The 23,426-nt window shown below is 36.8% G+C and overlaps 1 protein-coding gene across 3 annotated transcripts in view; it reads left to right on the top strand.

Annotated features, from left to right (window-relative positions):
* Positions 1-23,426, top strand: part of DGKB (diacylglycerol kinase beta) — a 354,661-nt gene that overhangs the window by 5,577 nt on the left and 325,658 nt on the right. The window contains exon 1 of one of the 3 annotated variants that reach the window (XM_031052464.2): positions 15,233-15,251. The exons of the other annotated variants lie outside the window; for them this stretch is intronic. The gene's annotated coding sequence lies outside the window, so the exon portion shown is untranslated. Of the gene's footprint in view, positions 1-15,232; positions 15,252-23,426 lie in introns of those variants that run through there. 3 annotated transcript variants of the gene reach the window in all.

Here is a 23,426-nt window from a genome sequence, read left to right as displayed (position 1 = left end):
TGATTCTTTCACAATTTAGGGTCTAATTTTAAGGCATCTAGCTTTGAGCAAGATAAACTGTACCCTTGGGTATTTTCTCAAATAGTAGTAAAAGTGTAAGGAGAATTGAATTCCTAAGAATGTATCAAAAACTCTCCATGCATTACTGAAAATAAACACAAAATAGTCCTATAAAAGTAGTTTCTTAGAATGAGCCACATACCAGCACTTAAATATCAAAGGACCTATTTTTAAATATATCTAAATAAACAAGTGCTTTGGAGCATTTCCATTTTCATGTCCTAAAAAAAAATGGCTGTAATACGTTTTTATGAAAAAGCCCCTGTCTTAATTCCAGTAACAATTTTTAACGGAAAATATGTTTTTTTATAAAAATTCTGGATTTACTTTGAAACTGTGAAGCCTTGCTCTGTCATTTAGTTTTGTTTTGTTCTACATGTCACTGCTACATTTGTGGCCAGGTTTATCTTCCTGTCTTGTAAATTTGAAATTGTACAGTGCTACAATCCCTTCTGCTGAGTAGGGGCAGTGGGTCATTTTGCCTTTTTTTTTACTTTAAAAATACTCATGAAAAGGTTGTGTTTGAACAGAAAACTTGTGTGTCAAAGAATTCAGACCTTTTAAGCAACGTAATCTTCTATACAGCAGAGAGATAGAACTTTGTACTGCCCTGTGTTGGGCTTAGTGCTGCTGACACAACTGTTCCTTCATAATCATAGAATGGCTGGGCAAATCCTGGGGAAACCTCCCAGCTTTGAAGATAAGGTGTTGTTAATCACAGTGGATTACTCTGGTAAGAATATTCATTTACTTTGTCTTAAATGTTAAAATGCCAGGTGGTTACTTTGTGTTCTGTGTGTAGTAAAATACCATATTCAATTATGAGGTTTTTTTCCTTTGTGATTTCAAAATAATGACTCATAGAAAAGCTTTATATTCTGTCAGAGACTCTTGCTTATAAATAATTTAGGTGTTCAGAAACTATAAAACCGTCTTGGGATGTTATTTGTATATATGATCCAGATATATTTCTATGCTGTATTAGGCAGTGTTGGGAGCATGGTAATTTTTACATGCCTTTTGGTGTTGAGAAAAATAATCTTGATCGGTGCTCTATGACTTATCTCTAGTTGCATCTCTAATGAACAAGGGGAAATTCAGGTCTCCAGTCAGGATTTCTGTGTGTTCTTATTCAGGTCTGATGAGCCAGAGGCCAGGGTAGATAATCTGTCAGTGTCAGAACAAATTGCAGAATCTCACCAATGCACTTCTAAAAGAGTAAGACAGTCATATTTCAGTGTAGTTTAATGAGCAGATAGGTATGGAGGAAACTAATAAGAACATATGAGTCATATAAAAGATCTTAGACTTTTGAAGAGCACTCCTTCAGGGTTTGGGCAATACCTCCTCTGACCTTATTTCAGTTCAGTGCACATTCCTGATCAACTCTGGTCACTTTGTGAAGCTTTTTCATTTCAGATCTTACATTTGTGACTCTCAAAATGCTTTCTTCCTTTAGCTGAAGTAAGATATGACCTATTACCCTTTTCAGTATCCTAACATGAGGATGTACTAATAAAGTGAATTCTGCATGAGAAGTCCAGGACTCTAACTAAAAAGATAATCATTGCTGTGGAGGTAGAGTGGTGCTTTTGTCATCTAGAGACATTGACACCCACAATAATTAATCCTTAATTCACCTACTGTTTTAAGATAAATAAAAGCATTATTTGTAAAATCCCAAGTAAACTACTGTGATGCATGGATTCATGATGACAGCAATTACAGAACTGAAAGTCATTCTTGCTTTTGTTTACTTGGACTAGAATCAGACCATGATCTTCTGTGTATTCTGACAAGGTGCAACTCTTTTGATTTGCTGTGAGGTCGAGGTCTGGTTAGTTTTGCATTATTTATGTTCTTGGCCAGCTTTTGCTGGAGAGCATCATAAGCAGGAAAACTCTGCCAATTCTTGTACATATTTCTTGGCATGTTCTGCAGTTTTCATTCAGATTCAAATGCTTCATCCCTTCCCCTTAGAGATCTTTAATTTATTCAGGAAAAGTTTCAGCACTCCTCCCCTTGTCTTGTTTACTGCTTTCATTCTTTGGAAATGCAAATCTGTATTTGGCAGAGCAGGTGCCATCTCTTTTGAGCTATGAGCAGATTATTAACCCATGAAGGAGTAAAGTTTTGGTCCTGTCAAGGAAGTTGGTACCGTGTATGCTAGTATGGAGATCTGTAGTTGGTGAATCTTGTGTTTTCATGTTAGCATGTATGTTGATAACCATGCTTGATACTAGCGTGTTCCTATAAATCACACATATCGCTCATTATTGCATGTTGATTGATTTTCATTCTGGTTAGGCTGTGTGAGTCCCAGTTTTGTGACCAGAGTTGATCAGGACTATATCCAGGGGTGCATTGACAGTTAGAGGTGTGTAGAACCTCTGTAAATAGAACCTGTGTGTCCACTTTTAGAACCTAAATGTCTCAAACATTCCAAGCCAGTATCTACTACATCCACTTAAATTTTTTAGGGATAGACAAGAAATTGTAAGGCTGTTTAAAGTGAAAATCTTTTTGCAAAACATGAAGTTCAGAGAGGTTTTGAGCTGTTCAGAAATCAAGCACCTGAAGGCAGAACAGCTGTGGTGATGATTTTCAACCTGTGGGTGTTGTAGAAAGGAAGATAATAGTTAGTCTTACCTCATCTTCAACAATGTTGTCATTGTTTCTGCAGATTTAACATAAATTTCACAGAGTATTTCTTTTTTTGGAAAACCTAATGGAATTTAAGAAGGAAGAGAAAGAAAAACAGTTCGTGACAGTGTATGCTTTCTGTCTTAATACTTTAAGTGCACCATAGTACCCTTAAATACGTTAAAATGGATGTAAGCAGCATGATGTGAAGACCTTAAATATTGATGTTCCATTTTTCATGGGGAAGAATCATATATATAGTAGATTAATTATTCTGAATGTATAGCAGATTAATTATTCTGAAAAGCCTATAATGCATATTACATTTCTTAATATAGTTGCAGTAGTGTTCCATAGATGACTAGAAGCACAATTAGAACTTAAAGGGGTGCTTTCCATTAGTTATTATCTAGTTATTTTTGAATGCTATACATATTGCCAATAAAACCTTTTGTTTGTATGCCTCAGTGTTCATGGGAAGTATGTTCTGTATATTTGGCAAGTGAATACACACACTACAGGGTCTGGTAAACATTGTAACATTTACTTTTTTCAGAGAAAAATAATTATTATTAACCAATTCATCTGGACTTCTTGTTGTGGAGTTTGTTTTCTGCATGTTGTCCTTAAACTTCACTGTGACTTGTTCTTATCTGTACCAAGACAAGGCACTATGAATGGGGGCAGGTGAATAGGATCATTCTTCATCTCTCTTAGAAGCATAAAGATGGCTTTACTGGATCAGACTAGAAGTCTGGACTAGTATGCTGTCTCCTAACAGTGATTACCAAGGGAAGAATGTAAGAATAGGCTGAGCATCCCTGGAGCATTCCTCTAGGCTTTGACACTGTATTACTACAGATATCTGCCGTAGCCCATTGCTTCTTTTTGAAGCTGGAAGAACTCTGGTGTACTCTTTAGTTCCTTATGAATAGATTCCTACATCTTTTTTGTCCTTTTCTTTTTCCAGTACTACTCCAATCAGTTTGAAAATCCAAAACCTCGATGTTATTCAAAATGCAAGTGTACCAGGGATCAGTACAATGGAGTAAATCGCTTTATTCTTTATTCCTTTCTGTCTGAATACTTTTTTTTTTGGATGCTGCTGAGCACAGATCTGATGTTTTCTGATTGTAATTCCAAAATTCCATTTCTGAGTGATAAGTCATCACTGATGAGCTCACTGCTCATCACTTTAAGTGTACTGCTAGGATTATTATAATTTTTTTTTTCTATGCACATTACTTTATATTCATCAGTGCTGAGACATATGACACTATTCCAGTGGGAAGTGTAGGGTAGCATTAGCAAGCAAGAGAAAGGAAGAATCAGGCTATTAGGGGATTTAGAACCTGTATTATATCTAAATTCAATTTCAACTCTCTTAAGTTTTTTTCCTGTATCCTTAAAAGCATTATGGTATCTGCCTTAAATGTTTCATTGGTGTAATAAAAAGTAGAATGACTTGATCATCTGCTGGAAATGGGTTGCTTTTCTTTGTGAGTAAAATACATAGTGAACTTACAACTATTTGAAAGAAACTAACAGTCTGATAAATCACACATTTTGTGTGACTTAACTTAAAGGATTATTTGAAATTAATGTAAGTTTTAAAAATTCTTTTGAAATGTTTAGTTTGTTGCTTTTGTGGTTTGGTTTGGTTTTGGTTTTTTTTTGGTTTTGGTTGCTACTCTTCTAAGCGTAACAATACAAAATGTTCTGCTGCCTAATACATAAATACTTTGACTTTTTCAATTTAGAACGTGGATGTGAACATATAATTATGCATATGTTCTGTATAAATTTATATTGACTACATGTTGAATATGCCAACATATTCATTATATGTTGTGGACATAATTAAATATATAGCTGTCAGAAAATGGCTATTACAGTTTAGTTATTTAAAGGAATTCGAGTTTTGAGGTGATAGTTATAGAAAACAGTTTGCAACCAAGTGACTAACCCTAAATGGGATCACATTAGCTCTGGATGAAGTGCAAAACCTGACAGAAGTGTTTTTATCTAGCTCATATGTCTGACAGAAGCAGAGTTTATAATGTGCTTTTGTTTGTAATGTGTTTGTTTGGTGCTATGTGCGTGTATGTATTATTACTAAATAATCGACTGTATATGACAAACATCTTTGAAGATGTGACAGTAAATGCTTTGCTTAAACAATTTTTTAAGGTCTGCTATTTTAAATTTAAATATTTGAGAAGTTGGGGACAATATTACATCTTAATTTGTAAATGTGACTGTTCTCACTGGTAGTCTGTTTCCAAGAACAGAGCTTCTGTGAAGCTGGTGATCATGCCTTATTGAAAAAAATACATTTCCCATAAATTACTCTGTATGAACTACTTGTCATTATAAACAATGATTGTAAATAATAGTGCTTATAAATAATAAAGTATGTAGCCTTACATTACATCATTCTTTAATCCTTTTAGTATGAATTACAGTTCTGTGACATGTTACATGAATCTAACAGAAATAGTGTCTGCTATTTCATAGGCAGCCTGAACTAATGAACTAGACTAATGCAACCCTCCTAGGTGTGCAGTGAAAGAATTTACATTGCAAAGAAATCCAAGCAATTTTAGCTCAGTAAGATGTGTACTTAATAATAACTGCTGGGCTTGTAAAATTAATGAATACTGAATGTCATTAAATGACAATGTGTTATGCTGTGGATTTGAACTTTCAAAGGTGAATGTGATCAAGCGAGGTATTAGTAAATGAGGAAGGCTGATGCTGTTGTACTCCAGTTACTCCTTGTTTTTAAAGTTCACTTATTCTGGCAGTATTGAGGTAGATTGAGCAATGTTTCTTATACTTGGAAAAAAAAAAAGTTTAATATAAAATCAGTGTGTCATAATGCTGACTACTGAGATGTGACCTCTGGTCTTGCGGGTATCCTGGCAAAAGTTTTCAAGTTTATTTTCTGTGTATTTTCCCCAAGCTGTATTTATTTTATGGTCCTCACAGCAGATGCATGGAAAACATATGCATGCAGCTTTTAAGCTACCAATACTCCAAGGGAGTTAACATTAGGATTTAGACTGTGAGAACTTCATGCTTCTGGAACTGTAAATGACCTCCTGTGTGTGGAGCTGACATACATGGGAATTTCAGTTGTATGCAGATTGTGGTACATAGTCCCTGAGAAAGGTGTTGGGGTTTTTTTTGTTTGTTTGTTTTGTTTTTTTTTGTTTGATTTGTTTTTTTGTTGTTGTTGGGTTTTTTTTTTTTTTAAGCCATTTGCAGTCAGTAACATGGGAATTGGCATTTGAACTGGCCTGTTGTATTAATTTTGGAGAACTGAAACCAGAAGATGAGTGGATCTAATAATTAGTTTGGTAATCTTCAGATCTTTAGGCGATTTAGGAGAAGATACATGTGCAGATATGAATATAATATAAATTCTTTTTAAAACAAGAAAAATATGCTTGAATTTCCTTTTTGTTGTTGTCTGGGTCTTGTTATATTGGAACAGTGCTTGCAACTCTGCTTTCTAGGACCACATAAAATATATACGTTAATTCTTAGAGAGCTAATATTTCAGTTGTCAGTCACCAGATATGGCCCTTTGTTCCAGATTGCTCTTGTTCCTGTACTTTGCTGTATATTTTTAATCAGCTAGACATTATACAGTACCTTTTTCTGTTGCATTGGTGCCGTGGTGGTAAAGAATCTTAGAAATACGTTCTTTAAATCTCTGCTGCTGCCTCCTTACTTTCCATGTCTTTGAGCTGTACCTGCTTTCACTTCTCCTCTGGTTGTTGATAATGCACGCCAGGGATTAGAAACTGCAAAGATGGGACCTGTTTGAGCTAACCTCAAAGGCTGATGGGGTCAGTCAGTGGTGACTGCAGTGGAAGTGACTGCAGCGAAGGGAAACTGCACTTCTAGTCAGCAGATTAGCTATTTTGGGAATTTTTTTTGTTGCTTGTTGTTTTGGGTGTGTTGGCTTGTTTGAGTTCCCTCCTTTTGCATGACTGGGGAGAACTGGCATGTATAGGAAATGAAGGTAAAAAAGAAAAGTATTCTAATATCTGTATTTTTCTTTTCAAATAATTATTGACCAGAAGAGATGCTGAGGGCATTCTGTCCCCCTTATGAAGTGAAATTCCATGAAAAAAATGAATGCTGTCATGGTTTAAACCAAGTCCACACAGCTCGTTACTCATTCCCCCCCCTTGCTCCCCCAACTACCGGAGAGCTAGGAAGGAGAATCCAAAGAATGTAGCCCCCACGGGTTGAGATAAGCACAGTTTAATAGCTAAGGCATAACACAAATCACTACTGCTACTACTACTACAAATAATAATGATAAAGCCAATAACAAGTGAAGAGAATACAACACCTCACCAGCCACCGACCCATAACTCACCCCATCATGCCCGGCCGAGCACTGACCAATACCTCTTCCATCCCCCCAGAGCTCCAGCCCTTCCGGGTCTCTCCCGGTTACATCCTGGGCATGATGTGCTATGGTATGGAATACCTCTTTGGCTAGCCTGGGTCAGGTGTCCTGTCTCTTCTTCCTCCCGGCCTCCCCTTCTCCCTGGCAGAGCATGAGCTCAGAAAAAGGCCTTGAACAAACCAAACACCCGAGCAGTAACTCAAAACATACTCGCTATCAGCAACCATTTTCAGCCCGAAAGTCAAAACACAGCACTGCACCAGCTACCAAGAAGGAGAAAAAATGACTGCTACTGCTCAAACCAGGACAAATGTCTTCATGTGTTTGACCCAACTGTGCATCTTTAATTTCTGCAAATGCCTGTTTAGTTTGTACAGGTACAGTATAGAATCAAAAAATGGTTTGGGCTGGAAAAGACCTTAAAGGTCATCTAGTTCCAACCTGCCATGTAGGGGAAAATGATTTGCTATCATCCTATTACCAGTGGACAGATGCTGACAGAATTGTCGTATGCACAGTCATGCTTGATTTGCATTGTGTTTCAGAGCGGTTTGGGTTTATTTCCATTTCAAAATATTTACTTTTTTAATTGAGATTATAACAGCAGTTAGGGATACACGAAAAGTCCATCTGTGCTTTTATTTATGAAGTGCTAGGGCTAAAATTTAGCCTTGTGTAAAAGCGAGCAGGTTCTAAGCAAGGATGCTCAGAGTTGAGCAAGTCTTTGCTTTGTAAATGGAAGCATGGACTGTATTATTTTGTGGAAATTGCACTCTGTGAAGATTGCTTCTTCAGAGAGCCAAAGTGCTACAGTTAAAGATGGTTTGTGAGAGCAGACAGCAGATTTCCTGCCAGAACAAAGTGGCAGGAAAAGTTGGTAGGAACAACCACACACAAATAAAATCTGTTGCCGGCTTTTTGTTCCCCCCACCCTTGTTTTTTTTTTTTTTCTCTGTGTATGTGCCTGAGAAATGCTCAGAATAATTTTCCTGGTAGGTAAAAGCACAGTGGGAAATGGTTGTGTGGGTTTGAGACACTCTGGAAATGCTACTGTGATTTTTTGGAAAACCTGTTGACTTGAGTGGAAACCTCGTGACCACATCTTGCAGAGGCAAAGCAGGAAAATTGCAGCTGCTATTGGGCCCTCTTGTAAGACAGAGGCAAAAGCATGTGAGAATGGGAGGTGAAGGATTCAAGATGGGCACATTCTTTCTGAGGGGTGGGAGGAGCCAGGACAGCTCTGAGTCTGTGAGCAAGGCAATGTGCTATGGCTGTGGAGCAAGGAATTTTTTTGTGCGAGGGCATAAACTAAGCCCTTGGTGAATTCCAGAGCAGAAGAGGAACAAACAAAATGTTGTGGTGAGTGTTTGCGCAACTTCCAGTTAGAGAGATTTGAAATGGTGCTCAGAATAAAGCAGCATGCTGAAATCAAGGTTAAGTTGGTGGCTGTGATGTCCAGGATGTGTGAAGGGGAAAGCTCTTTGGTAAGGGGAAGAAAAGGTGTCTTCATGTTGATGCTGAAATTGCTGTGATTTCATATCAAGTTGTTAGAAATTATTTATGGTATTTTGCATCTCACTTTTTCTGTTACTGGACCTAATTTGTGAGGGGCATCATCTGCATGACCAAAGCAGTTCTAAGCATTATAAAAACCTTCAAGTTACCAACCTCATTCATATTCAAACAAACAACCCTAAACCCAGAACCTCCATGTGAAGTGTGTATTGCAAAACCAGTGATGTGCATGTGTGATGTGTGGAGGATGGTGGTTAGATTCAGTATGCCTCATACATGTTTTAGAATTATTATCTATAATATTGAAGCAATTTGTGTAACTGGTGAAATGAATATTGAAGTTCTGTGATAATTTTCTTACTGTCGTCTGTTGTTACTGCTGTTTGTCTGATGATTGCATAAAAGGATACAGTACCTTTGAACTAGACCATTTGAGCAAAAAAATACAAATGACAAATTAAGAGCATTGAATATGCTATGAAAACAGGAATTCTTAAATAATAACCATTTAATAAAATTATTGGAAGCTTTTGTCATAATTGTAGGTCAGACGTGAGATAATGTGAAGCTGTACTGATGCAGAAGGTTATTGTTCTTTTGAAAGGGGTTTCAGATGACTTCACATGAGGATTACTGTGGATGTTCCTCTGTGCGTCTATAGTAAAATAACAGCAGTGTAAATAAAGGGAGTATGCTCCTTAATATTAAGTATTAGTTTTGGATGTAGAATTTTATGAGTACTTTGATATTTTACAGAGATCTCATTCTCAGAAGTAAGTAAACAAGAAAAGTCATGGTGTTTTCACAATATTAAAATTTATAGTTGCATTTTGTGTCAGGGAAATAGACTTAAAAGAGAGTAGATGATAACAAGACATGACAATATTCTCTTGATTCTGTGTAAAGCAGGGGAAGTGCATCTAAGGTACTTAGCATGCTAAAATTTGTTCACAGTGTTGACACAGACTAAAGGAAGGTCCTCCTCCCTCCCTTACCATGATCTGTGGCATCTGCATTCTTTTTGTGTATCCTGTGGGAAGACTGAAATGATACTGCTAAAATATAAGGGAAAGGTTAGACTGTCACATCCTGAACTTTCTTGCTCATGGCTGTCTGGCTCCTCTGGGTCCATGCCCTGTGCCTGCTTACTTTTGCTGGTGTGGATGATGCTGTCGGCTGTTCTGCTATTGCCACAGTGTTTATGGGCGCCTGTGGCACGTGTGTTACTGATGGGCGTGTGAGCAGAAAGGGAAAGGAGCCAACAGGACTTGGCTCCTGGGAAAGCTTGAACCTCCTCATGAAACCCCCGCATTGTGGGAATTCTCATCTGCCTCTGCAGCCACGGAGCTCCTGTCATGGCGAGGCCAAGAATCCATGTACCTTCTCACCTGTTTGGAAAGTGATGAATATTAAGGGGATAACTAAGTGCTAATGCTGCAGCTTTCTGAATTTTTCAGAATCTTTTTCATCAAAAGTATTTAAGCTAGGTAGAAAAAAATACTTTGAGACATCTTGTTCCACTTATTTTTTAAGACTATTCTCTATAGAAGTCACTGGAGAGTTCTTCTTAAAACAGATGGCACAATGTGGGCCATTGTAATGCAATTTTCTTTGTAAAATGCTGTGTCCTAGGGCAAATTTACCACAAATGGAGCAATCATGATGTCCCATGAAAGACGTGTTTTTTGAAACGTTTGATATATCTAAAAAACATGCATAACTCTGCCGACTCTGCCAAGCAAACAAAGCTTGCTGTTTTCAGTAAAATATTTTGGGGCTTTTGGTGTATTTTGAAACTGCTGCAGTAACTGCTTTGACTAGTCAGGAAACATTGTACGTCCCAAATTTTAAACACAAATAAATACAAAAAATATTATCTGGAATTATGACTAGCAAGAAGACATGAATCTCTTTCCCCTTGATCTTTCTGGCAGAAAAATAATACACATTTTTAGCTAATATTGTTTACTGTAACTTTTTAGTTAATACATATAGATGTTAAAGCCTTAAAGTAAAGGAATACTGCATATATATCAAAACAGAAATACTTAAGGTTCATCTTTCTGGTTCACAACTAATCAGTGTGAGTACATCTCGTCTACTATCTGTGCCAACTTGGACTTAGTAATTAATTAGGCAACACTACTGTAAGAGGTCCACTACCATTATTGGTGACACCTGTTATTAAAAAGGCTAGACAAATTTAATGAATAATTAAAATAGGGAAGAAATAGGCACAATGATGTGAAAGTTTGTTTATTTGCATCAGAATATTCTGATGAATCTATACAGAAACATACATGTACATAACTTCACCTTTATCACAGGTAGGTTTCTAAAATACTAACAAAATATAATAGCAGTAATGTTCAGCATACTTATCCTGAAGAAAAATTAAAATGGGAAACAGAATTTTGTGTTGTACATATATTTACAACAGGATGTTTTTACAGTGAATTTTGTAGGCATACTAAATCTATGTTTTTAATTCTTTTTAAGATGCCAAAAGAAATAACTTGCTTATTTTAGTTGTGCCAATTTGAGGAATGTGAGCTAAATCTAGTGATGCAGTTGGTGCCTGGGAACCTTGAGGACTGGAAAATCCTAGTGAATGTTAAGAGATCTATAATAATCTCTTGAATAATATTTTGTGTATCTGAAAAGGCCAGAGTCTGGAAAAGACGAAATGCACAGAATTCTCATTCGCTTCTGAAAACAGAGTATTGGCTTTTTGCAGTTTTGTGTTCAAAGTAGCAGCAGCTTTCTCATAATTTCACTCTACTCAGGTTAAGGTATGTATCTGTTCCTCTCCTAAGGGGAAAGACAGTGCAGCAGCCAAGATTTGAGACTCGTTGATAGGTGTTTGGTATTTATCCTAGGGTACATTATTCAGAATCTCCATCTTTTATTTGGGGTGCTTTTACTGGGACAATGAAGTGGATACATAGGAATGTTTCTTTCTTTTGGGGTGTAGGCTCAGGATCTGGGCATCTCCTTGCAGCACCATTTTGGATAAGGCTTGAGCGTGTACTGGCCCACTTCAGTGGAAGAGGAATGGAGCTGTTGGAACCAGATGGGAGCCGTGATGTTTTCCAACCAGGTCCCCAGTGTGGGTGACTGGAAAACCAGGGTCCTAGGGGAAACCACACTACACACACTCAAGTAATTTTGAAACAGACGCAGACTTCTGGAATGGTGATATTTTTGGATATGTGTAGTTAAATCTGTAAGTGCTGATGTTTCCTCAAGTATCTATTTCCTTTGAAATACTTCTTGTTTTAATTCATGGTATAGTAGCTAAAGCTAGCTGTACATGTGAGGTGGTGAATTTTAATTGAAATTTAGTGGTTTGGGTAATTAGATATTAATGATAATTTTATAATCTGCAGTTTTATTCTAAGTTACTAGTTTTTTGGCACTTAGGCTTAAATTTACCAATTCAAACTTGATAGGATAGGCAAAAATAAATTTGTTACTAAGTACGACCACTTTATTGACTTACATAAATTAGCACTGTTCATGTGTTTAAATGTATTCAATTACAGATCTCAGTTCAGTTCCCGACTTTTACACACTTTACTGTGTCATTGCAGGCAAATTATTTGAGAACAAATGTTTCAGTGTGCCTAGTGAATTTCAAATGCAGTAACTAATACCAGCTGAAATCTAGCCACTTTTTAAAATTCAGCGTTAGCTCTTAAATATTATAAAATAAGTATAAAAATATTAATTTATAGAAGTTTCAGTTCTACTTTATATAAAATGGGATATTTGTCATTCTCTTATTTTCTAGTCCTTGTACTTAAAATTAAGCAGATCTGTCCCTTGTGTATGTTGTACTATCAGTGACAGAGTCAATCTTAGTTTTCGCTTTTATAATACAAGCACATCATAATAACATAATTGGTATTTACGTGACACTTTTTATCTTCTCAGTTGGTCAAGCCAGCTTGTAAAGAATGAGCAGAAAAATGTATTTAGGCACTGCTGGACATCAGGTTGCAGCCACTCCTGTTTGGGTCAGAAAAGCAAAAGCAGTGCCCAGGTTACATAGTCCCAGTTGCCCAGGTCAGCTCAGTTCTGGGATTTCTGCATGTGCATTCTAAGGAGCTAAGCCTAAACAATAGTATCTCAAAGTTTGAATGGTAGATTTGCATGGATGCACATGACCTTCTATGGACGAGAAATCTGTGGTGTTTTTTTGTTTGCATTTTCTTCTCGTGATTAATAGTCCTCCTTTGTTCCTGGGTAGAATAACACATGTTTACATGGCCTGCCTGAAATGATAGAACAGGGAGTCCACCTGTCCTTTGATTTAGTGCAAATATAAGCAAAAATAAATTAATTAATTGTAAGAGTTACTGGGGTACAAGAAAGCCACTTCTGTGAATATCCATTAGAAATTATAAACAAGTTAATTGTAAAGGCATTTCATGTTTTTGGGGATGGAGGGTTTATGATGCTTTAGCTGATCTTTGGTGAATGTTCTCAGAAGATAAACTTCTGTTTCATTCATAACCATAACTTAATAATTGAAAATACAGACTTTAAGGAAAAGAACTCTTCATGGAACCATTTTAAACAGCAAATAGAATAATTTCTCTCTTGTTTGTTTTTTTTTTTTTTTTCCCCTGGGTCTTGATCTATGCTTAAATAGGATGACTGTAGTGACTACTGGTCACATAGTTGTAAAATTCTTGTGCTATAAAGAGGATGCAAATAGAGAAATTTCTTTTTAGGCTTATTTCATATGCAGAAGAATTCAGTTGTGCATGTTTTAATACAGAACAGGTGAAAGGTATGACTCATCAACAATAAATCATTTGGTAATGTTAAACACTATTATTTCTATTAACAGAACTGTTTTTAAAATTCACATTTAAAATTCTCTGATTGACAAAGGTGGTTCTTGGGAAAAGCATTTTATACATGTAGACTCCTGGGCCTGTTGTTAGAGTAGATCACTTTGGAAATCTCTGCATTTGAAAATCTGCATGGATCAATTCAGAATGGAACAATAGAGAATAATCACCCCTGCAACACCTATTTTATTTATTTAGTTATTTATTTTATATTTCATTTATATTCTTTCTTTCAAGATTTTGATGGAATCCAGGCTCTGTAATACACATTTTGTATGCAGTCATCTGTATATGAAAACACCCAAAACATCCAGACTTTTAGTGACAACTTTGTATGGATAGATGGAAGAGGTTGTTGCCTAAGTACAGACTTAACTATATAAAGCGATTATAAGATAAAAATGTTGAAACACAATGAAAGATGAAATGTGAGGTTAACAAGCTTGTGCCTGTTCATAAGTAACAAGTTTTTTGTTCAGTTTGTCTCTAGTAGTAGAAAGCAGAGCATAATTGAACCTTATAGTTAATTTTGCAATTACATGTGGAAGTTCTGCAGGTCTAATTTATAACTTTTTTGGTTATCAGTGTAAGTGAAATTTTAAACATTTTTGTTTGAGACACCTTTGTTTCAGTGAGAAGGCCTTCAGTTGTCTTAAAATGATTATATATGTGAGTTCTAAATGTGAAGTTGTGGGATTATCAAGTCTGAAGTAAAGAAAACAATTTGAGGATTTGAGCTCCTGAATTGCAGTGGATCAGGTGCAGTGTCTGCATGTCAGTCCTTCATCTGAGCAACTTTTCTGGATATGAAATAATGTCATAGATACGGGTTTGCAGTTGTTTGTAATTAATGCTGCTGCTATGAAAGCTGAGAATTATACATTCATGGAAGCAGTACATCTGTAATTAGTATTACCAGGAGTGGTAGTGTTCTTATCTGATACCTCTGTTCTGTGGGGAAGTGGAGTCCAGAAGATTGTATTATACAATTCTTCCACATATATAGAAGAACAAAAGCAGTGTTAGCAAGCTGCCATCCATTTTATTATTACTCTTTTTCTAGATTTTTGTCAATGAAAACAAATTCCTTAACAGTTTAAGCACAGAAACAAGAATGTTTAGTTTCGTTTTGTGTTTCTGTATTTATTCTGCTTACCTTACTTTGTCAGACTGATTTCTAGCTTGTCATTAGTTAATGTATTCTAGTATCTAAGTCTTTTTGATGTAAGGCTTAAAAATGTAGTTTCTTTCCCCACTAGATATATTTAATTATTTATTATTATTAAAGGGAAACAAAAGGAATTGTATAAAACATTATGTATCTTGTGCTTTTTAAAGCTATGATAAAAAATTGCAAAGAAAATGTTTATAATGTTTATGATTCAGAAGTATACATACAAATAGTTCTTAGTTTATGATAGGCATACTAATAGCAAAAGAAGGGCAACCTACACCAGAAGATTTTTAGTGCTCTGAGATGGAGATTATTTAAAGCTTGTTTGGCTTTTAACTACAGTTTGTGGATAACATTGAAAACTCCCTTGGGCAAAATCCTGTAGGTTCCCAGTGGAATTGCAGAGGATGGGGAAATACAAGTGTCAACATTCAGCAAAGTAAGGGGAAATCGTTTCAAATTTCAAGCTACAGTCTTGTAAAATGGGTTCAACAACTGCATAATTAAGGCAGATTACTCAGTGGAGTGTCAGAAGAACTTCACATGCATTTATCCTGTTTCTCTTCAGGTAATTTTGAGCATGTTTTATTATTGTGTTCTAAGCAGGCTTTTCAGTGGTGTAGGCACAGAGAACTGGAAGGTGGCACAAAGAATTGGAAGGTGGCAAAATCAGATATTTGTCTTCACAGGCTTGTGAGGACAGGTGATGCAGTCAACTCAAAGTTGATCTTAACCTGTACTTGGCTTGAAGTTTCCTGCATCTCTTCTCAGACCTGAGGAAAGGCTTGAATGTCTGAAAGCTTCATGTGTTAGAAAATACTTTACTACTTTCTGCCAGTCCTTCATTTCTCCTGTCTTTATATAATCATATTCATAATAGCAATAATGTTAATGCCAAGGACTACTGCGTGGAAACATAAGCTAAATCTGAGGAGACTTAATTGCAACCTTTAAAGAGAGGGAATCATTCGGTACAACTCCAGAGAAAAACATTCTAGAAAAAGGTAACAAATTTGCAGAGCCTTTCTCCAGAGAAAAAGAGAAATTTAAAATGAAAGCACAATAAAAGCTCAGCCAAATAATTCCCAAGGGGAAGAGGAGATGGGATCAACTCTTTCTTCTTCCCTTTAATGGGAAAAACACAGGGAAACACAGGTAAGTGAAAGTAAGATTTTGTATTGAAAACTGAACACCATGAAAAAAGAACACAAACTTAAGTTGCATGAAAGTGCAGTTAAATACCTTTGTCAATAAAAAGTGCGCTAATAGCAATTTTTATTTTTTTTTAAAGGAATCTGTGGAATATTTGCCTTTGTTAGCTCCAAAGCATTCTGAAGACACCTTAACGTGTTTAAAGTGGTGAGTGCTAGGATGAAAGGCTGAACATTTACAGTATAACAACTTGATACCCTGAAATTAGTAGGTGGGGGACAGTAATTTCATTGTCATCCTCTCATGTTCTGCTGAAAAAATCAGCAGTTATCCATGAAGAGGTGATGTTGTCCTATCTAAAGGATTCAGTATGTTAAAGCTGTGTCTTTACAACTGTAGTTCTGTCTGGGTGGGAGGGACCAACAGACATACAAATGAAGGACCCTCAGTCAGAAAATGCACTTCCATCCCTGATCAAACGCCTTGTGTATAGTTTCACAAATCATTGGAAAATAGAATGGTTTTGGTTGGAAAAGATGTAGTTCCAGCCCCCTGCCATGGGCAGGAACAGTTCCCACTTAGACCAGGTTGCTCAAAGCCCCATCCAACCTGGACTTGAACACTGCCAGGGATGGAGCCTTTACAGTTCCTTGGGCAGCCTGTTCCAGTGACTCACCACTCTCCCAGTAAAGAATGCCAGTTGTCTAAGTTTAATCAGTGGCAGTATATAAGCTGAAGGGAAAAAATAAGAATATAGAAAGAGGTAAGAGATTCAGAGAATGTTTATGCTGCTGAAAGAGGTGAGGCCAAGCTGCCTTTAAGTAGTAGTTTCAGGTAGGTACCAAGAGCTGTGAAACTAGCAGCATGGACTTCAGCATTGCTGGGGTCTGTGCCCAAGGCTGGGCAGAGATGCAGAGCCTGCCCTGGTGCTCATGGTATTGGGCTGACTTGGCTGTTCCCTCCTGGCTTTACTTCAGTAAAACTGCCTCACACATTCTTCCGGTGTGCATCCACGCCTCTGGTGCCAGTGTAGGCATGCCATAGGAGCAAGTGCTAGGAACGGAAAAGTGGCAATGTTTACAGAGCCTTCACAAACCTAGACATTGTTATCTCCTAGGAGCTGAATTTGAAGAGGGAATAATAATTTGAGATGCTTTTGCCACCATAGTTTCCTTTGGCTGTATATATGCATTTCTGTAGGCAAGGGCCCGTCCTAATTTATGATACCCCTTTTGGTAGCTCACTATCACTGAACTCTTTTATAGTAATACTAATGAATAAATATGAAGCCATTTGGAGTTGTCTAGAAGGCTCCACACTGTCCCAGTGGACAGTGACATAATGCCATACTCATATCCCAGGTCTGCAATAATTTAATCAACTGCTGCATATATCTCTCTCTCTGGGGGAAAAACTGAAAAAAAATCCACCTAGTAGAAAACAACATAGCATGAACTTCTGCTAAGAAATCCATTAACCTGCTAACCTGATCTATATTCTCTGGACAGGATTCCTGTTGAAGATTAAAACAGGTTCATGTTTTCACAAGTTATTTAGAAGGAACTCCAGTGCCCTGTTCCCAGTTTATTTTAAAAGTGTGTAAAGCTTTGGAATGAGGACAGAGTTAACAAATCTTTTCCTCGAGCGCAGTGGAACATTTTTGTCACAAGACTAAAGCACATCTCTTCAAAGGCTGATTTCCAAGCGTGAAGCAGGAATTTCTGCCCCAGGAAATTGAGGATCATCAGAAATCTTCCCCAGTTGTAAATTAAATTTTTCAGCTTTGCCTTCACTAATATAATCACCCTTAAAGCACCTAAATATGGAGAGATTAATTAAACCCAATAATTAAACAAGAAAACCCCTGTAGCTTATTACCAACAAAAGCTGATTGTTACTTAGAATATACAGGTCATCCCATGAGAGGGAATGGAAAGAAAAGAGGAAGAACATGTGGTAGGTACTAGTCTCAGAGCTTAAGACTGCTGATAACATGCTCAGATACTTGTGCTGGTTGCGGGGGATCTGTGTAGAGTTCCCAACGAGGGGTGCACTTCTTGAGCTGGCTTCCTTGTGGAGTGTGGCAGATAACCACTTTGGAAGGCAGAGGTTGCCCCTAACATGTCTATTCTGAGATGTTCTTAATTTTGGAGGTTTTGTTGGATATATACAAGCTGTGATTAATCTTCTCTACAGAGTGATTTGCCCAGTGGACAGCCAAATGTGCTGTATGACAGAGAACTTCCTACAGATTACATAGTTATACCTATAAAATCCTGTGCTTCTGTCCCAGATTGCTCTTTCCATTTATTAAAGAATACTAGTCATAAGCCTTAATGATTAAACCTTTTTTTCAGGCTTTTAATATTCAAAGAGTATATATTTTTTAAAATTCACCAATAGAAACAGCTAAAGAAATGTTTCTGTCTGAGAAATCTCAATGTAGTTCTTCTGAGTTGGGAGGTAATTAGTATAGCAACTTGGAAATATCAAGCCTAGCAGCTGGAAAACTTAAGATCTATCTGAAATTTCTTTTAACGTAATCATGTGGTGAGGTTAAGGTACATGAAGAACAAAGTAAAAAATATATTTCAAAATTATGTCTGTATTTTAATTCTAAGTAACCATCATCAGTGATGCCACAATCTTGCATTCTGATCAGTTTTTATTGGTGCTCATTGTTGCTGGTACTTCTCACTGCCATGAACCGTAGTATTGATTAAAGTTTTTCTCAGATTGAAGTACTCTGCTTACCGTATCACAGTGGTTCTGTGCTACATGTATTCCCAGTGTTTATTGATATACTCCATGGAAATAATTTGAGGAAGTGAATTTGATTAATTGCTTCTCTGAGGAATGCAGTCCATATCTTTGTATTAAAATTTAAATGGATGCTTTACATGTCCCAGACTAATACATGTGGGAATAAAGTGGTCAGGAAAACAGTCGTGGTTTTGAGTTGTGTTGAAGTTACTCCTTTAAAGGAGATATTTTTGGCTTAGTAAGCAAATTTTCACTGATTTCAGTGTATCGATGTTTACAGTTTGTATTTCTCAATTATGTTAATTTACATCAGCAAGCATCCTTTCCTAAGTTGAAAACGAGTGTGTACTACTAAAATGCCTTTACGCTAAATACTGTGAAAAACAAGAGGATGGTGTTATGTAAAATATGTAGTTTATGTAGGTAAAAGCTGTCATGTTCTTACAGGAGCTCTTCCTTTTCATCCATACCATTAATCTAGCAGCAATTATAAATAATCATAATGCTTCTCTATTTGTGAGTAAAGAAATCAGAATAGTGATTAGCAGATTTATTTGACTGTATTTTTTTCCCCCTCAAACTCTTCTGACTAAACTTTCAAATATGCAAATTTGGAGTATTTCTGACAGTAGAGACATTGCTTTCTACAAAGCGTAAAAGGAGTTGCAGGAATACCTAAGCAAATTGTCTTTATATCTGTACATAATGCCTGCATTTCCAGGAAATTTGAGATTGTTAACATGTTCTTGTTGGATGGCGTAGCAACTTTAGTGGAGAGACTATCACGGGGGTTCAAGAGCAGTTATGGTCCTTCAGTGCCCTGGAAATATCATGTACTTTGATCCTAACAGCTTAATAGCAATTAAGTAGTGCATCATAATACCTTCAATATTTAGTGTTACATAGATCTTAAAATCACAGCCTTCAACACATGAAGGTTGAGTTGTTCTGCAGGTGTTGGTGAAATGTTTACTTTTCCATTGTTTGCTAAACTAAAAAAATGACATGAAGTTTTTGGAGGACAGATGCTTTGGTGTTTTTAGTAAAAAGAATACACTTGTTTTCTGAAGTGGTTGCAAGAGTTCATAGAGAAAACTGTTTCTGGTATATTTGTCAGCATGTGGTATCTGATATGTAAAAATTCTCCTTTGGAAAATCCGTGATGTCACCCACACTGAAATCACAGGATCCAGTTAACCATGCCGAAGGTGTAAGACCTAACTGAAAAAATGCCAAATACATTCTGTTCTTGAAAAGTGTAATTGCTTCAGCCTCCACAGCAATTAAGGTATAAAATACTCTGTGTTATTTATTCCTGTTCTTCAGGCAAAAATCACAAATCAGTCATGTTGTGGAGCATTTTAGTTTCCGTAGAAGGAAACTTGTTTCCTTAGGGTTCATGTTCTTTCTTTTCCTTCTCAAGCATATTGCAAAAGAAAGTGGGAGAAGAAGACTTGAAAGCCTTGGTCTTGTTTAACGTGGAAGATGCTTGCTTAAGATCGGAGTCACATGCACCCCTTCAGCCTTACCCTGTATCCCCTTTTACCCCCTTTTGGAGTAATTGGCAATTAATGATGAAATTGTATATGTGAAGTATATTATGGAAGGGCTGGTAGAAAGCAGAAAATGGCAGAATAATTCCAAAATCCAGTTTCCAGGCTGTTTTAAGGTTTCCCTGTTATGGTGAAGGGGGAAAAGTCCCTTAAGGCATGTGTTGAGTGTCATGCTTTCCAGTTGGGGCAGTGAGGATTGACTGCAGATGAAGCCTGTCTGCCTTTCAGGAGTAAGTGGAGGTAGTTGCTGTGCTTAAGTAGCTGGGTGTTTCCACAGCCCACAGTCCACCTCTGGAATTGAATTTTGAAGCTGAACCCGGTATTGTTGATTGGTTTTGGGAGACTGAAAGTAAATTTTTTCCCCCATACACTCCAAAACCTGCTTTTTCCTTGCAGAAGGGATGTTGCGAGTCGTAGTGAGATTGAGTGTTGAGGTTGGTGGATAGGGGATGTGCTTCTGCTTGTGTTTTTGGTTTGTTTGTTTTTTTTTTTTCCTTCCTCCATTGTGTATTCCTTTCTCTTTGCTCCTCAGCCTGGTTTCTGTAGAGCAACTGAGGATTTCAGTGGCATGGGTAATTCCTAGAGATCTAAGTTTGTTAGCATTGTTGGCTGAATGTTAAGTAATTCGATTTGTAGAGTTTTTAAGAAAGCTTTGCTTCCTGTTTTGAGTATGTGACCTGATAGGAATCCTGACAGAACACTTCAGTTATCAAATCCAGAAAGACAAACATGTTATAAAAGGGAGACTGGAATTTTAAGGCTTATTATAGTCAATAGATAGAGCACAATTTTTTTTTTCCTAATTCTGTTTATGATGAAATGAATGGTTTATTAATGTGGTGTTTCTAATTTCTCTTATTTGTAACGCCTGCTCTGTGTCTAGTTGAGAGGGCTGTGAATCTCGCCTAAGCATATACTAACAAAATGTGAACACACATCTGATTTTCCTGGAATAGGTCAAACAATTAAAGAGGATTGGTGGAAGAGTTGCCTGTCTGACATCCTGTGTATTTTAACTGTATGCTGTAGTGTGCATAAGTAATTTATCTCTGCATGAAGAGGTCAAATCACTGTATCTGCTTAGTGCTGCCGAGTTTATTTTTCTCAGCAAGAAGCACATTTGATTCATGTTTCAGTTAAGTATTCTCTTTTTTTCCTATGTGATAGTATAGTGTTACTGCATTCCTTTTCATGTACTTACGTATCTGTTTCTTGCTGCATGACCTTTCTGGAGTACTGAAAGAACAAGTGCAAGGGAATGCATTTAAATTAAAAGCTACTGAAGAACATAACATGAATTAATATTTTATTATACAGAAATGAAGTTATTTATATAAAATATAGGTGATCTTGAAATATTTACCTTCATAAATGGCATGCATCACATAACATGAATGTGCATTGATGTCTTTTGTCCTTAGTGTCTATACAATGGGCTTGATTTCTTATAGCTACACTATTATCTGGGAAGATGACACTGTAAATGATTTAACTGTGAAAATTAAAAAGATGCAGGGAGCAGGGACCCTTCCTTATTTAGGACTTCCCTGAAGCAGAGCTGAAAAATTAAGCCTCTGTAAAATTTCGTTCACTGAGATTTGCTCATTATGTTTCTGTATATTCCTCTATTGTGTGCATTGAGGTGGTGTTCAGGAACTGGCTGCAGTTCAAAGACCAGCTAACTGTGCTCAGAGGACTTCCTACCACCCCGTTACTGTTCTCAGATAAAACACAGCAAATTAGTTAACACTAGATCCCCCCAGTCTTCCTTTTCAAATGAAGGACCTTGCATTTGGAGTGTTTTACATGTAGCCTTAAACTCTGTTGTATCTTCCATGCTAACTCTGCTGGCTTACACAAAGACTACATCTTTCCTGTGGACGGCCATGCCTGTACTAATTTTTAACATTGCTGTCATCTCATTTGGGTCATGTACCTTTTCTTGCAGCACTGTTTGTAGGCAGCAGAACTTGCGTGTCCATTAAAGGGAAAGCGATATCTGAGGTACTCATTTAGATCAGAAGTTGGAGAAAGGGAAGTCAATGGGAAAACATCTGTTTCTACTGCTCATGTACTGTGTGTACAGCAAACCCTGTAGGCAGTGGTCAGGTACTGCATATGAATGGATTGATCAGTTTAGAGTGCACACCTGTTATTACCATGCTAGCAATAGCAATTGCAATGGTAATCTGCTTATCAAAAATATTCATATTAAGTAATTGAGATAATCTCTAATGGTACAGCATTCAGCAGTGTTAGCTTTGGCAGAAAATGAAGCTAATGTAGTTAAGAATACAAAAAGTAGTATTGGAGGAAATTGTGGTAGAAAATTTTGATCTGTTAAATCAATTATGCAGATATAAGAACATTTTCAATAAAACCTAATCAGTTGTCATCAGAATATGAGAAAAATAGGCCTTTCTGAAGAAATAAACCAGTCTTCAATACAATCTAATCAAGTGCCAGGAATGAAATGTCTCTAATTTGATTAAAATATCCTCATTGACCATAGTTATTTTCTTTTGTCATAAATCAGAAGTCTGAAGTTCTCAAGACAAAATGATAGCATTCTTACTGTATATCACTTTTAGCTTTTGTAGTTATTGCCTTTTTCTGGCCCTGATATATGAGTTGCACAAGTGATTCACCAGCAAGGGTCTGAGAGCAATGAAAGCTAGCTTGGAGACTGAGGTGTCTTTCTTCCTGAATTTGTTTTTCCAGGAATGGTACTCATACATAAGATAGGAAAGGAAAAAAAAAAAGACCAACCCAAAAAACCCCCAAACCCACCGCTTCCCCCCCCAAAAAAAGCCAAACAAAAAAAATCTCTTGTCTATATTTTTTTCCTATGCTTCTGTTCCTAGCTACTCTTTCTCTTCATTCCCCCCGCACCTGACATCATACTCCTTTTTCTCTCCTTTTCCAGTTGCTAAGATCTTCCTCCTTAGCACTCTTTCCATTACTGTGTCTCTTCTGGCCTGAATTTTTCCTTTTGCTGTTTTTGTAGTTTGACCCTTGTAAATGACACATTGCTAGGCATAGAAAAAGATTCTACTTATGGTCTAAAATTATCTTTTTAGTCTAAACTTATCATCTATGCAACCTCTGTAATCAATAGCGAAAGATAAATGCCACAAGAAGGCAATTCATCACCTTTTTAAGATTATGTTGAAACTGGAGGGATTAATTGCTGTCTGGGCCACCTGTCTCTTTCTGCTGATTAAAGAGTGTCCTAGATGACAGTCATGGTTGAGGTACCTGACTTTCAGATGGGT

The sequence above is a fragment of the Melopsittacus undulatus genome, chromosome 1 (genome assembly GCF_012275295.1).
Source record: "Melopsittacus undulatus isolate bMelUnd1 chromosome 1, bMelUnd1.mat.Z, whole genome shotgun sequence".
Taxonomy (NCBI): Eukaryota; Metazoa; Chordata; class Aves; order Psittaciformes; family Psittaculidae; genus Melopsittacus; species Melopsittacus undulatus.
The sequence above is the reverse complement of the archived record's forward strand: the minus strand, read 5'-3'. Positions and strand labels throughout refer to the sequence as shown.